At 37.0% G+C, this 13,721-nt stretch overlaps 1 long non-coding RNA gene across 1 annotated transcript in view; it reads right to left on the bottom strand.

Moving 5' to 3' along the window:
- Positions 1–8,179: 8,179 nt before the first annotated feature.
- LOC141275761 (uncharacterized) overlaps positions 8,180–13,721 on the bottom strand; it is a 184,158-nt gene continuing 178,616 nt past the window's right edge. Inside the window, exon 4 of the long non-coding RNA XR_012324049.1 lies at positions 8,180–8,274. This is a non-coding gene — a long non-coding RNA (uncharacterized lncRNA). The remainder of the gene's footprint in view (positions 8,275–13,721) is intronic.

Below are 13,721 nucleotides of genomic sequence, written 5' to 3'. Positions count from 1 at the left end.
TTTGGAGTTTCATAGATGTCAGTTTGTAAGCATTTTCTTCTTTCTGGAGTTGTGTGTTAATGTTGAATGACTCTGGGAGAAATGACAGAGAAGCCAATATCACCTAACATTATGGTAGAAAATTTGCATGAACCTAAACAAAATTGTTTGAAGACTGTCAAAACTGGCAGAACTCACATATTTGTGTTGGTAAGATACTCTTCTTTGTAATACCTTGAGAGGAAAATAAAATATCTTTAATATTAATTCTTTTTCCTTATCACAATTATATCTGCATATATTTTTTTAAATGCTGAATTATTACTTTTTTTTAAAATTTATTTATTTTATTTTATTTACTTTTGGCTGTGTTGGGTCTTTGTTGCTGTGCGTGGGCTTTCTCTAGTTGCGTCGAGCAGAGGCTACTCTTTGTTGCGGTGTGCAGGCTTCTCATTGAGGTGGCTTCTCTTGTTGCGGAGCACAAGCTCTAGATGCACGGGCTTCAGTTGTTGTGGCTCGCGGGCTCAGTAGATGTGGCGCATGGGCTTAGTTGCTCCACGGCATGTAGGATCTTCCTGGACCAGGGCTCGAACCCATGTCCCCTGCATTGGCAGGTGGATTCTTAACCACTGTGCCACCAGAGAAGCCCCTGAATTATTACTTTTACTGAAGAATTTCCATGTATCATTTGTTAGTCTAATGCCTGGCACATAGGTAGTTTTTAATAAATAATAATTTCTAATTGATCAAACAAATTGAATGAATTCATTCACACATTGGGTTGAGGGATGTGTGTTTATTATAGAATTCTGCTCTAGAGTAGAAGTTAACAAATGTTTTCTAGGTAAAGGGCCAGGTATTAAATATTTTTGGTTTGTGAGCCATAAATCCCTGTTATAACTATTTAGCTCTGACACTGTAGAGCAAAATCAGCTATAGACATACGTAAATGAATAGGCATGACTGCGTGCAAATAAAACTTTATTTACAAAACTAGGAAGTGGGCTGGATTTGAGCCATGCACCCTGGCTTGGGAAACCCTACACTAGAGTCCAGGCACTTGACCTGTACTCTGTAATTTTTTATTCCTCTTTCTACTGAACATTCCCTTTGGTACGTACCATAGGCCCCTCAATCTCAGCATGTTGAAAACTGAGTTTATCATTATTCACCGACTTAAGTGTTCCCTGTGTATTTTCTACCTCAGGAAATGCCAAAACCTTCTCCCCAACTAATCAACAGTCTAAGATTGCCTATCTCCACTTCACTTAGTTGTTCCGGGGTTTTATCTTGTTCCTTCATCTGGAACATATTCCTTTGCTGTCTCGTTTTGTTTAATAGGGACCAATATCCCTTTCATTTTATAGGATAACATTTTAAAAAGTAACATACATGAAAAGAGGATTTGAAATCAGTTGTGTTTTTAAAGACATGTTATCATGGTTTCTTTTAAATTCCATCAGTGTATTTCTACAACAGTGCATATCTATGACTATATCTCTACTTGGAAATAGTATTAAAAGTCAAAATTCAAAAAGTTGTAAATATCAAATTTAGAGCCAAATGGTCCTACTATATACCTTAACCCCATGATGAGTTTTGATTTTTATGTATGAAAACATAAAGAGAGGGAATATATTTATTTATGCACATGTAAAATTCTTATTTTTGAAATTTTTACAAGTTTTCATTGAGGGAATGTAAAAATTGATGGGTTAAGATATTTTATACTACTGTTTTGAGCATAATATATATATTATTTAAACTGTTAACTCAAGATTTCCATATTTCTTACCAATCAGTTGTCTCTTTTTTCCCTTGTTGCTTTATTTTGTAAGTAATTATTGACCAAACCTGGTTGTTCTCTAAAAGAAATTCATTTCCCCATAATGTTTGTGTGGACTCTGGGACTATGAATCATGGAGACACATAATTTATGTATTTGTAGGGATACATTAATGCATATTTTTTACTTGAAATTACATTTAAACCCTGAACATAACAGTAAATATTACTCAGCTGCTTTTTTTAACATACAAAGTTTGTAAAGTAAGGCTTTTAAAGCATGCAATTCATGTTAAAAGACCTAAAACACCCATCAGCCTGATCTGGAGTGAGATGTCCCTGGAGTCAGGGGAACACCCATATACGAATTCCAGTTCTTCAGAAATAGCTATAAATCTGTGCAAACAACGTCTCTTATTTATTAATACCACCTTTATTTACACTGTATGTGTTTTTCCTGGAAGATTACTCAAAATTTTGCAAGTTAGTCTGTGAATGAATACGTAAGAAAATATTTATCACTAATCACATGCATTCACTCACTTCAAGGAATTTCCATTTCATAGAAGAGTGTGTTCCAGATGTGTTTTAGAAGTTGCCTCTCCTAGAGACATTGGTAGAGAAAGAGAACTCAGATCTTTAAATTGCCATTCCAGAACTCCACGTTTTGTCTGAGAGCAGAAGCAGTGGTCTTAGGGGGCAGAAGTCCTTTGAAATTCTTTTCAAATTTTAGCCTCCAGGCAGCAAGGAGAGGCAATGGTGGCCAGGGAAGGGTGAGTGAGCAAAAGAAAATGTGATCTCAGGATCCAGAATTCTGGGTCAATGCATGGCCAAACATCTTCCACAACCTGGTTTTTAAGAAGCAGTGAAAAAAATCGTGCACAGATGAACTTCTGTAAAGTTCTGGTGCATTACTGTAAATTGCTATGAAAAGACCAAGATTTATTAATATAATGTGCAGCTTCCTAATGCTATCCCACCTGAAGCCCATGGCACTTTATGTCCTCTGGTTGTGTTGGTTCCTTTCCAGGTAGAACCCAAATCAAAGGTCCAATTTCAACTCAGTGGAATGAGCAGCTCTACTTCAAAAGGTCAACTTGTGTCCTAAAAATGACATAATTAACCTGAACTATTAGGTTCAGGTTAACCTAACCTGAACTATTAATAGCCATTTTTACTAGTTTCCAAAAAAGAACAAGTTCTTCTTACTTTTAGGTTTTTTTCACCAAAGGTTTTGGTTTAGTGCTAGATTAAAAGGTAAATTTAAGTGGACATGATACATTGTTTTGGAGTTCTTTTGCTTTGGAGTAATCTGTATTTTGGTAACCAGTTTTTACTGACAGAGCCACAGAATGACAATGTGGTTTAAAATTGCCTATGAAGCACAATGTGTTCATGAAAAAATGTTATAGAAATGCTCTGTCTTTGCCACTTTATTCAGTGTCCCCAAAAGCGGTCATGTCACTGAGGTGAGAGGGTTGACTCTTCCATACTCTTTTCACAAAAATCTCCTATATAGTATTTCTCAAAGTATATTAGTGGCAAATAACCCATTTACATCAAGATATCTTTCTTGCCACTCCTGCACAACTGGAATTCATGCCACCTCACCTTCTAACCCAGCCCTTATATCTCAGCCTGTGGTTCAGTCCTTCTCCAGTTAGGAACAGGGAGAGTGTGTTGTGGGGAAGAAAGGTTTGTATTAGTGCTCTATTGCTGCTGTAACAATTACCACAAATTGAGTGGCTTGAAACAACACAAATTTATTATCTTACAGTTCTGGAGGTCAGAAATCTGAAATGGTCTCACTGGTCTAAAATGAAGATACCAGGGGGGCCACATTCCTTTCTGGAGACTCTAGGTTAGAATAGAAAAATCAGAACATTTGTGCTGTGCCTGGCATTGTGCTCAACTAGATGGAACTAAATGACTCTCAGTTTATAGGCACTGGGGAGTGCTTCTCTATTCATTTGGCTTCCTTCTATTTTTATTCCAGAACTGTGAGTGGCAGCAATTACTGGTAGGTGGGTTTGCCCTCAGTAGACCTCAAATTTTCCTTCAGTGGTCTATTCTAATGACTCAAGTGGGGTTGAGGGTGGATAAAAAGAACAGAGAGCGTTCCCAAATCTATTTGGCCTTTAACCTAAGCCACGTTTTCCAATATAGGTTTCACTGGCAATAAAGTTGACATATTCATCCTATCACTTTATCTGCTATATACAAGATGAATTTTATTTGTGACCCCCTAAAAATTCAGTATCCCTTCTATACAGTAGTTCTGGATTTACTCATATCACCAGTTTGGACTCAAACACAGATCTGACACCAAAGGTCTTATTCTTAACCATTAATCATCTTTGCCTACATGCTACAATTATTGATATTTTAAAGTTCAAATAATTTCATTAGCTATATCTCACACATAAAAGATGTTCAATAATTGTGAGATTTTCTCCCTCTGCTTTATGAGTAGAAGGAGAATCAAGTAAAGTAGAAATTTGTAAATATTGTATAAGGTAATTTTTACATTAATCAGCTCTCAACATCTAGGGCAAATAATTTTCAATCTAATGGTTGGTTTTTCATTCATTGATTGGTCTCTTCATTCATACATTCAATTAGTTTTTACTTTTTAGAGAAAAATATAAGGTAAAATGAGTAAGTCCAAATTTAGTTTTGAGCATAGCATTCATGTTTTTAAATGAACAATACAGGAGAATGAAATTCAACTGTTTCCCTGTAACTCTCAAAGCTAATATTTCTTTTTTTTCCTGATATAGAATAACATAACCAAAGAAGATGAACTGCCTGGAACTTATAATAAATAATACCAATTCAGCTGTGTAGCCATAATTTTTGCTTTTGTGACCCCAGCATGAATTCATCCTTGTATCTTCTGACAGTAACATAACCTTGGCATACCTCTAACAGACAGTCTGAATATCACATCCCCTATAATAATTATAGGAAAGGTTGAGACAAATTTTTACTTGATTTTAAAAAAATTGTGGACAGGATACTCTCCAGTATTATTATGCTTCCATGGAAAAGCTAACTACTAACACTTACTAAACAACTAACAACAGATTTTCTCTGTTGCAGCTGGCGATAAGTTTTATAGATCAGTAGATATTTCTCAGGACATCAAATGCAGGATGAGATCAGTCTGTCTCTATGGGATTAGGCTGCAAAGCTATTGGTGTTTTTGAGGAAAAACAGTGACAGATGGTGTATCATTCACTTTTGTTGTTGGGCAGATTTATATAGGCATCGCGCTACCACGTAGCTAATGTTAAAAGCAGAATTTCCACTTGTGAAAATATACACTGTTGCTTTAGGAAGTATGAATACCTGCTCTATCATCTTATGCTCTAATAGTTAAGCAGAATGTGGAAGTTTTACCCTTTTGCAAATACAATTTGGAAAGCCAGATTTCATTTGATTTTCTCAACTACAAAATTTTCTAAGGCTCTTTTGATACTTGCTTGAGGGTGTGATGATTTGCAACATGTAAGATCAAGTATTAAATAAAACACTAAACTCTGAAGTCAGAAAATCAGAGCTTGAGTCCTGGTTCATTCATTTGAAATGCATGACCTTGGGGAGATTAGTCAACTTTTCTAATATTTATTTGTAAATAACATATATCAGCCTCAGACATTTATTATGAAATTTTATAGGCCATTTTCACTTCTAAATATAATATTTGGTATGTAGTAATACTTATTAGCTATTATTATTACCTTATGTTAGTTAGGGTTTGAGCAGAAACAACACATTCAAAGTATCGAATTGAAAAGACTTTATAATGAAGGACTTATACAGAGGCGTGTTCAGGCGGTAAAGAAAGTAGAGAGAATGGTTGATTATCCATAACAAGCAACAGTTGCAAACAATGACCAGCCTGTAAGAAAGAGGGAAGGGACTGGTATTATCAGAATGCAGGGAAATCTGTAGGCTTAGGAGGCTAGGATCCCTGAATAAATGTGGCAGCAGAAGCAGAGTCACACAGCCATTGACACAATCACAGCTGGTGGGGAGGGATGTGAGGCAAATCAATTCTCCACTGCCCTACAAATTACTCTCATATGTCAGACCCAGTGGAAGCCAGAGACTAAGGAAGCACCATAATGAGGTCCGTAGAGGTCAGCCCTCTGGGGCACAGGACAGGGTAGAGATGGTAAATAGAGTGTAGCCAGCATGGCATTAGATTTGACAGTCTCCTCCTGAGGTCCCACATCTTCTCCTGCGTGAATTGTGACAATCTGGGCCTGTTTGCCAAGCAAACACTTGCTCTGTCTCATCCAGGATACAGCTGTGGCCTCCTTGGAGGCTCCACTGCTCTGGACGCCAGTTACTCTCTCTCAGCCACATGGACTTCTTTCTTCAGATGCAAGGGTCTTGAGGTCACAAGTCCAGAGAACTTCCCTGTACTGGAAGCTGCCTCATCCTGGTCTCTTAATGGAAAACCATTGCCAAGGGCACTTTGATGTGAAGACAAAGTGTAGGCGTAGCAGTGTTATTCTATTGAGTCATTTCCAATATCGGTAACTCTGAGGAGCTAGACCACCACATTTTCCTCTCCCAAAGACACACTTTTTTTTTTTTTTTTTTTTTTTTTTGCGGTATGCGGGCCTCTCACTGTTGTGGCCTCTCCCGTTGTGGAGCACAGGCTCCGGACGTGCAGGCCCAGTGGCCATGGCTCACAGGCCCAGCAGCTCCGCGGCATGTGGGATCTTCCCGGACCGGGGCACGAACCCGTGTCCCCTGCATCGGCAGGCGGACTCCCAACCACTGCGCCACCAGGGAAGCCCCAAAGACACACTTTTGAACACAAGTAGTATTTAATCTTTTTCTGAATAGAAGAAGGTAAATTTATTAAATAGTTGCCCTTTATATCAGTACATTTAATTTTAGAACTCCTTTCATGTGAAATAGTTGGTACTTTTAAACTGTTTCACAACAGTATTTCAGGGGAATAAGATACTGGCTTGGTGTGTGATTAAATGGAAAACATGTTTTCATAATGTCTTTTCTCTATTGCTTTAAAGTAGCTAGATATAATTTAAAGCAGAAGATTGAGGTAAATTTCTGACTCCACCAGCTCAGAGAGCTCACTTAACCTCAGTGGGTGGCCATGCTTTCATCTTTGACATTAGGATGTGAATATTTGCCCTGCTCTAGGGTAGAAATCACATAACAGATATGAGAATCTTTATGTAAATTATGGTTTATTTGAGAAACGAATTCTTTTTTCTTTTCTCTGTTTCTGTCTCTGTCTCTTTCTCTTTCTCTCTCTCTCTTTTTTTCTGGCAACATGAACTCTGCTATCCTCTAACTCAGGGAAAGCCTAGGGTTTTGGTCAAGAGTTATATAATGACTAGCTCTGAGACTTTGAAGAAGTCCCATGACACTAGACAGATAATAGATACTTTAAAGATATATTATTTTAAAAGCCTATTGAATAAAATATATTTAATTTTATCTTTAATTCTCAACTTTGTACAATGTTATTTAGCTAAAATCATATTCAAATATTAATTCTTTTTTGAGATATAGTTGGTTTTGCAGTTCCTTGCTAAGTTAATAAAGAATAACATTGTTTCGTATAATTGATTGATAATGTTTAATTCAGGTATGATGTTAGTATAACTTTAAAAAGTGCTTGCCCTCATCATAGAAGAAGAATGATATAATATACCAGATGGAAATCCACTTACTCCTTAGGGGTCAGGAATGCAAATAAAATAACTATGTAATAATATGGTCCAGCTGCACTTTTGGATTTAGCAGAGGCCCTAGTCGTGATATGACATCTGAAAGATTTTTCACAACATATTTTTCCAGATGAAATTTGTCATGTCCAGATACAGATTACAAAAATCTGCCAAATTACAAAAATCTACACAGATGCTAGATTTTAAAAAAGAAGGGACTTGGGCTTCCCTGGTGGCGCAGTGGTTGAGAGTCCGCCTGCCGATGCAGGACACACGTGTTCGTGCCCCGGTCCGGGAAGATCCCACATGCCGCGGAGCAGCTGGGCCCGTGAGCCATGGCCGCTGAGCCTGCGCTTCCGGAGCCTGTGCTCCACAACGAGAGAGGCCACAACAGTGAGAGGCCCGCGTACCGCAAAAAAAAAAAAAAAGAAGGGACTTAACACGAGTTAGGAATTGTTCGGTAACTACTCCTTCTCCTTCTCTCATCCCCAAAAATGCAATCCAACAACTCAAATACCGTTCAATAAATCTATAAAATAAGCAGGTTCTACCTTGCTCTGAGTTTCTTTCTTTATATGAAACACATCAAAAGTCCCTGATAGAGGATGTTTGTATATATCAGTGTGTTTGTGTGTGCATGTTTTTAAAATATGGACCATTATTGGAAATCCCAAAAAGCACATAGGAAATGTATACTTACATTTTCACTGCTGTTCAAAAGACCTCATGCTTTGGTCTGTATCCTTGACCCTTTCACAGTACACTCAGTTGGTGTAGTGAAGAATGTTATGAGCTGTAAGTCAAGTAAACAAGTCTTTATAAGTCAAGTAAAATCAGTCCAAATTCAGGTTCTCTCATTTTCATGCTTTGTGGCCATCGTGACAGTCATTAAACTTTCTGAGACTGAGGTTCTAAAATGAACAAAGTCATGCTTAAACTAGAGAATCTCCAGGTTCCCTCTAAATTCTGAAATGTATTGAAATTTATGCTTCTAATTTTAGAATTCAATTATCTGTAGCCTATGTTGCCCCCAAATGGCCTCTAAATAAATGTTTTATTTTATATTTTAATAGATTTTATTTTTTAGGGCAGTTTTAGTTTTTCAGAAAAAAAATGTTCAGAAAGTACAAGGAATGCCTGTACACTCTCTGCTCCCTTCTCACTGTTTCCCCTATTATTAACATCTTGCATTACTGTGGTACATTTGTTACAATTGATAAACCAATATATTCAGTACATTAACTGAATTCCATAGTTTGCATCAGGGTTCACTCTTTATGTTGTAGTTTTGACAAATGCATAATGTTATGTGTCCACCATTATAGTATCATACAGAATAGTTTCAACAACCCTAAAATTGTCCTGTGCTCCACCTATTCATCTCCGTTTCCCTCCTCCTGAACTTGGGAAACCACTGATTTTTTTCTATCCTTATAGTTTTGCCTTTTCCATAATATCACATGGTTAGAATCATACAGTGTGTAGCTTTTTCAGGTTGGCTATTTTCTCTTAATAACATGCATTTAAAGTTCCTCCAAGTTTTTCTGTGGCTTGATAGTTTATTTTTATCACTGAATAATATTTATCGCATAATTGTATTATTATTTGTTTATCCATTATCCTATTGAAAGACATTTCGTTGCTTCCAATTTTTGGCAATTATGAATAAAGCAGCTATAAACATTCATGGGCAGGTTTTTGTGTGGACATAAAATTTTAACTCATTTGGGTAAATACCTAGGAGCATGATTGTTGGCTGTATTGTAAGACTATGTTTAACTTGTAAGAGACTGCCAAACTGTCTTACAAAGTGGTTGTATCATTTTGTATTCCCACCAACAAAGAATTAGTTTTTATAAACAAATTTTTTTACTTTAAGAAATACAATCTAAATAAAATCAGTCCAAATAGCTCCTGAGTATGAATATTTTAATAACTAAACATCAGTTAGCTTATACTTCATATAATAGGAATTCTTGTTTATACAAGATAAAAAATTTGATATATGTTTAATAGTATTGTTTTACAGACTTTGCCATCATTTAAACTATATATCTAAAATATTCCATATACATGAAAAAAATGTGTTTTTGTATAATATCCTTTAAGAACACTTTTAGCTACCTGTGATAATGTTCACTACATTTCATGTGTATTTATATTACTGTAAGTCAGGTATACAACTGATGAGTCTGAGGAATTTCTACAACACTTCTGAGCTAATCACAAGTCATGTTGGTTTTACTGAGTCTCAGAACTTGGCCTCTGGTTGATGCAGATGTTTTCTGGTGATCAGCTACGTCTTGGTGAGATCCAAGATTATAACATTTAGAAACCCACTGTATAAGAAATTAAATTTTCAGGCCTAAAATATAAGCTTTGGAGCATGAGACCCTTTCATAATATAACTCCTGATTTCCTCTCTACTTTCACTTATTTCCACTGCTGGTCTTATCCAATGCTCCAGATATAAAGAAATATTTGACATGAAAATGCTTGCTTTAGTCCGCAAATTCTGGAAGCCAGTAATATATAGTGGGTTCAGATGTGGGTCCTAAAGCCAAAGTGTTGGTTCAATTCCCGTATCTGCAACTTCTTAGCTATTTGAAAATGGGTTGTCATTTAACTTTTATTAGCCTCAGTTTACTTCATTGAGTTGTTGTAAGAATTAGATGAGACAATATCTGCAAATATTTGAGCACAGCAGAGAGATAGCAGACCAGAAAGGTTAATGAGTACTATCATTAAGAGTGTTGGACTTGTTTCTTTCCACTGACTCTCCTTTTCTCTGCCTCACTTATTTATTAAAAGCATTCAGGGATCATCTCCAAGAAATCTTCCTTGACAACCTGTCACTGTCGCTCACCAACAAGCTGAATGAGTTCTTCTTGCTAGATGGAGCATTCTCTTTCCCTTTATCCTAAAACTCATCACTCTATCTAATTTGTTACTTTTCTGTTTGTTACTAACATGTAAACCCCTTGAGGTCCCAGACTCTGTGTTACCCCATTGTTATCACCAGCACCGGGCACTTAGGAATCCTTTGGTTGAAGTAACGGAAAACTTGACTCAAAATCAGGCTTGAACAACAGAGGAACTTAATGGGCTACATAACTGATGACCAGAGGTATGTCCGAATTTAGGCGAGGTTTGATCAAATGTTCTTGACATCAAAAAAGACCCTTCGGGGCTTCCCTGGTGGCGCAGTGGTTGAGAGTCCGCCTGCCGATGCAGGGGACACGGGTTCGTGCCCCGGTCCGGGAAGATCCCACATGTTGCGGAGCGGCTGGGCCCGTGAGCCATGGCCGCTGAGCCTGTGCTTCTGGAGCCTGTGCTCCGCAACGGGAGAGGCCACAACAGTGAGAGGCCTGCGTACCGCAAAAAAAAAAAAAAAAAAAAAAGACCCTTCGTTTCCATGCCTCCTTGCCACCATTCTCAGTGCTGTTTCAACCTAAGGCTGCTCTTTCTTGGGGTTACAGATGGCTGCCAGGGTCTGCTAGTGGCTACCAGTGACTCAATTACTGTCAGCAGACAGAGAGAACATTGGTCTGAGGAGTTCTCCTGGGAGAACACGAAAGCTTCTTTCTTTCTCAGAAGCCCTCGAAACATCTCTTCTTGTCACATTGACCTGAATTGGATCGTGTGCTCATCCCTGAAGGCCAACAGCATGGGTTGTGCCTATTGGCTTAGTCAGTTGGGTCATACCTAGGCTGGGTTTGGGCTATTTCCACCCCCCTTCCCTGCCCCCCGCCCCACACCCATTCACATGAGCTGCACAGAAAAAGAGGAAAATAAAATAAAATTAGCAGACTGTTACCAAGAAAAAGGAGGAACATATGTGATAGACACAATGACACCCTCCCTTTTGAAAAGCACAAAACTGGATCAGAAAATAATCTTGTGATCTTTAATGCTATGGCATCTATGAAAGAAAGTGATATGCCTAAGTATGATTTCCACCATATACTTCTTTGAAATGAAATTCAAATTATGTGTATGGGAGCTAACCTCCAATATATACATTGTGAGTTGCATATACTGTTTGATATGAGCTTCATGAAAATAGGGTCCTGATTTATTTGGTTTACTACTAAATCCCCCAGTCATAGAATAGTACCTGACACATAGTAGACATATAATAAATATTTGTTTAATTAGTTCATTCAATTAATTAATATTTCTAATGTTTGAGGTTTACCAATAGAAAGACCAAAAATGCACATGCTGGAGTAAAACAAATCACATTTTTTCTGTCTAGATTATTAAAGTGCCCAAATCTCTACATTAATGACTAATTTACATGGCATTGGAAAAAAAGGAGCAAATAAAAACAATGTGCTCTGAAGAACTTGTTCAACTCATGTGAGCAGCTGCATCATAAGGTGACTGATGAAAAAATTCAAGGCAGTGAGGCAGGGACTCAAGATTTGTATGCTAGGGGAGAGCAGGGTTAACCCATTCCAGGTTATTCTCAGTACAGCAATCTGAGTGAGGAGTTAAAATCTAATTCACAACATACAACTTCTCTTTACAAAACTGTACAGTGGCTCTGTATTTTCATTTTAAAAAATCAGCCAAAAATTTTAAAAGCCTATGAGACTTCAGAAACAACCCCCCTCCCCTAGTCACCGCTCTAACTTAGATTAATCTTGTGATACTCTCTCCCTCACTCACTCCCCTCCCACTATTGTTAATACTTTGCTGTTGCTCAAATAATCCAGGTAGTGTTTCGCCTTAAAGCCTTGGCACCAGTAATTCCCTTTGCCTGAAAAACTCTTCCCTTACATTGTACGAGTCCGCTCAGTTATCTCTCTAAGATAGCTAATATGGTACCCTATTTAACACTGTACCCTGTTCCTCCCTTATACCTTGACACCAAAACCCTATATCATGCTCTACCTTTATTATTTCCATAGTATGTTTTACCTTCTCACATGCAATGTAATGTATTCTTATCATTATTATTCATTTTTTATCTCCATCATCAGAATGTAAACTCCATGAAAGTAGAGATTATTATTTTGTTCACTGATTGATTCTGAGGCATAGAATAAGACTTGGCACATAATATAGCTCAATACATATTTAGTAAATAAATGACTGAATAAGCTTCTACTGTATTAACCATATATTCAAGTCAGTAGTTCAGGCTTATACTATACAGAACAGTAACCCAAAAGGGCAAATTGATTGTCTGTCTTTATTTTCCAATATGCTGACTATTATTTATCTAGGCCTTCTCCATGTTAGAAAATATTCTTGCCAAACAAAATGTACTTTGAGCATATTTAATACTCTAAATTTTTTCTGTGTTTTAATAAAACCCAACTCTCAAATGAAACTAAATAATGGTATAATAGACATAACAGTGACTAGTTTACAGCCAATTTTGGGTTTCTGAGCATTTGCCCAAGGTCCAAGTATATAACAAAATTTTGAGCAGAAACTCAAAGTTATAAATATATACTTTATTGATTTATTGTGTGACCCATTATGGTTGAAATTTGAGTTTTTCCAGCAGGACACTGCTAGGTATAAGGATTGCACATTTTTCACAAAGTGGCACATATCTTTATCTGGAGAACAGAAATTTCTAAAAAATTTTATGATTCTACTTTTAAGCTTTTTTAAAAGAGCTAGCCAATAAATAATCTCTATTTTAGTGAAATCTTAATTGTACAGAAACAAACACATACATAAGAGAGATAAGTTCTTCTTGGTATTTTTTTTTCCTGATTGGAGTCTTTCTTTCTAAACATTATTAATTTATACTAGTGACATCCTCTTACTTGGAAATTAGTCAGCAGTTATTATGGATGTGATTGTCTCAGTTCATTTGGACTGCTATAACACAAATACCATAAACTGGGTGGCTTATGTATATTTATTTCTCACAATCTGGAGACAGGAAAATTCAAGATCATGGCACCTGAATATTCAGTGTCTGGTGAGAGCCTGCTTTCTCATTGACAGCTGTCTTCTCCTTGTAACCTCACATGAAGGAAAGGGTGAGGGATCTCTGTGGGACCTCTTTCATAAGGGCACTAATCTTATTCACGAGGGCTCCACCCTCATGACCAATCAATCACCTCCTAAAGGACTCACTTTCTAATACCATCTCTTTGGGGGTTAGAATGTTAACGTTAACTTTGAAGTGACACAAACATTCAATCTATAGCAGTGATTATTTGGCACTTTTTTTTTTCTTAATTGAGCTGATAATAGAACAATTTAATGCAG

Source organism: Tursiops truncatus, chromosome 11 (assembly GCF_011762595.2).
Source record: "Tursiops truncatus isolate mTurTru1 chromosome 11, mTurTru1.mat.Y, whole genome shotgun sequence".
Classification (NCBI taxonomy): Eukaryota; Metazoa; Chordata; class Mammalia; order Artiodactyla; family Delphinidae; genus Tursiops; species Tursiops truncatus.
Note: the sequence above shows the minus strand (reverse complement) of the source record. Positions and strands in the feature narration are given on the sequence as shown.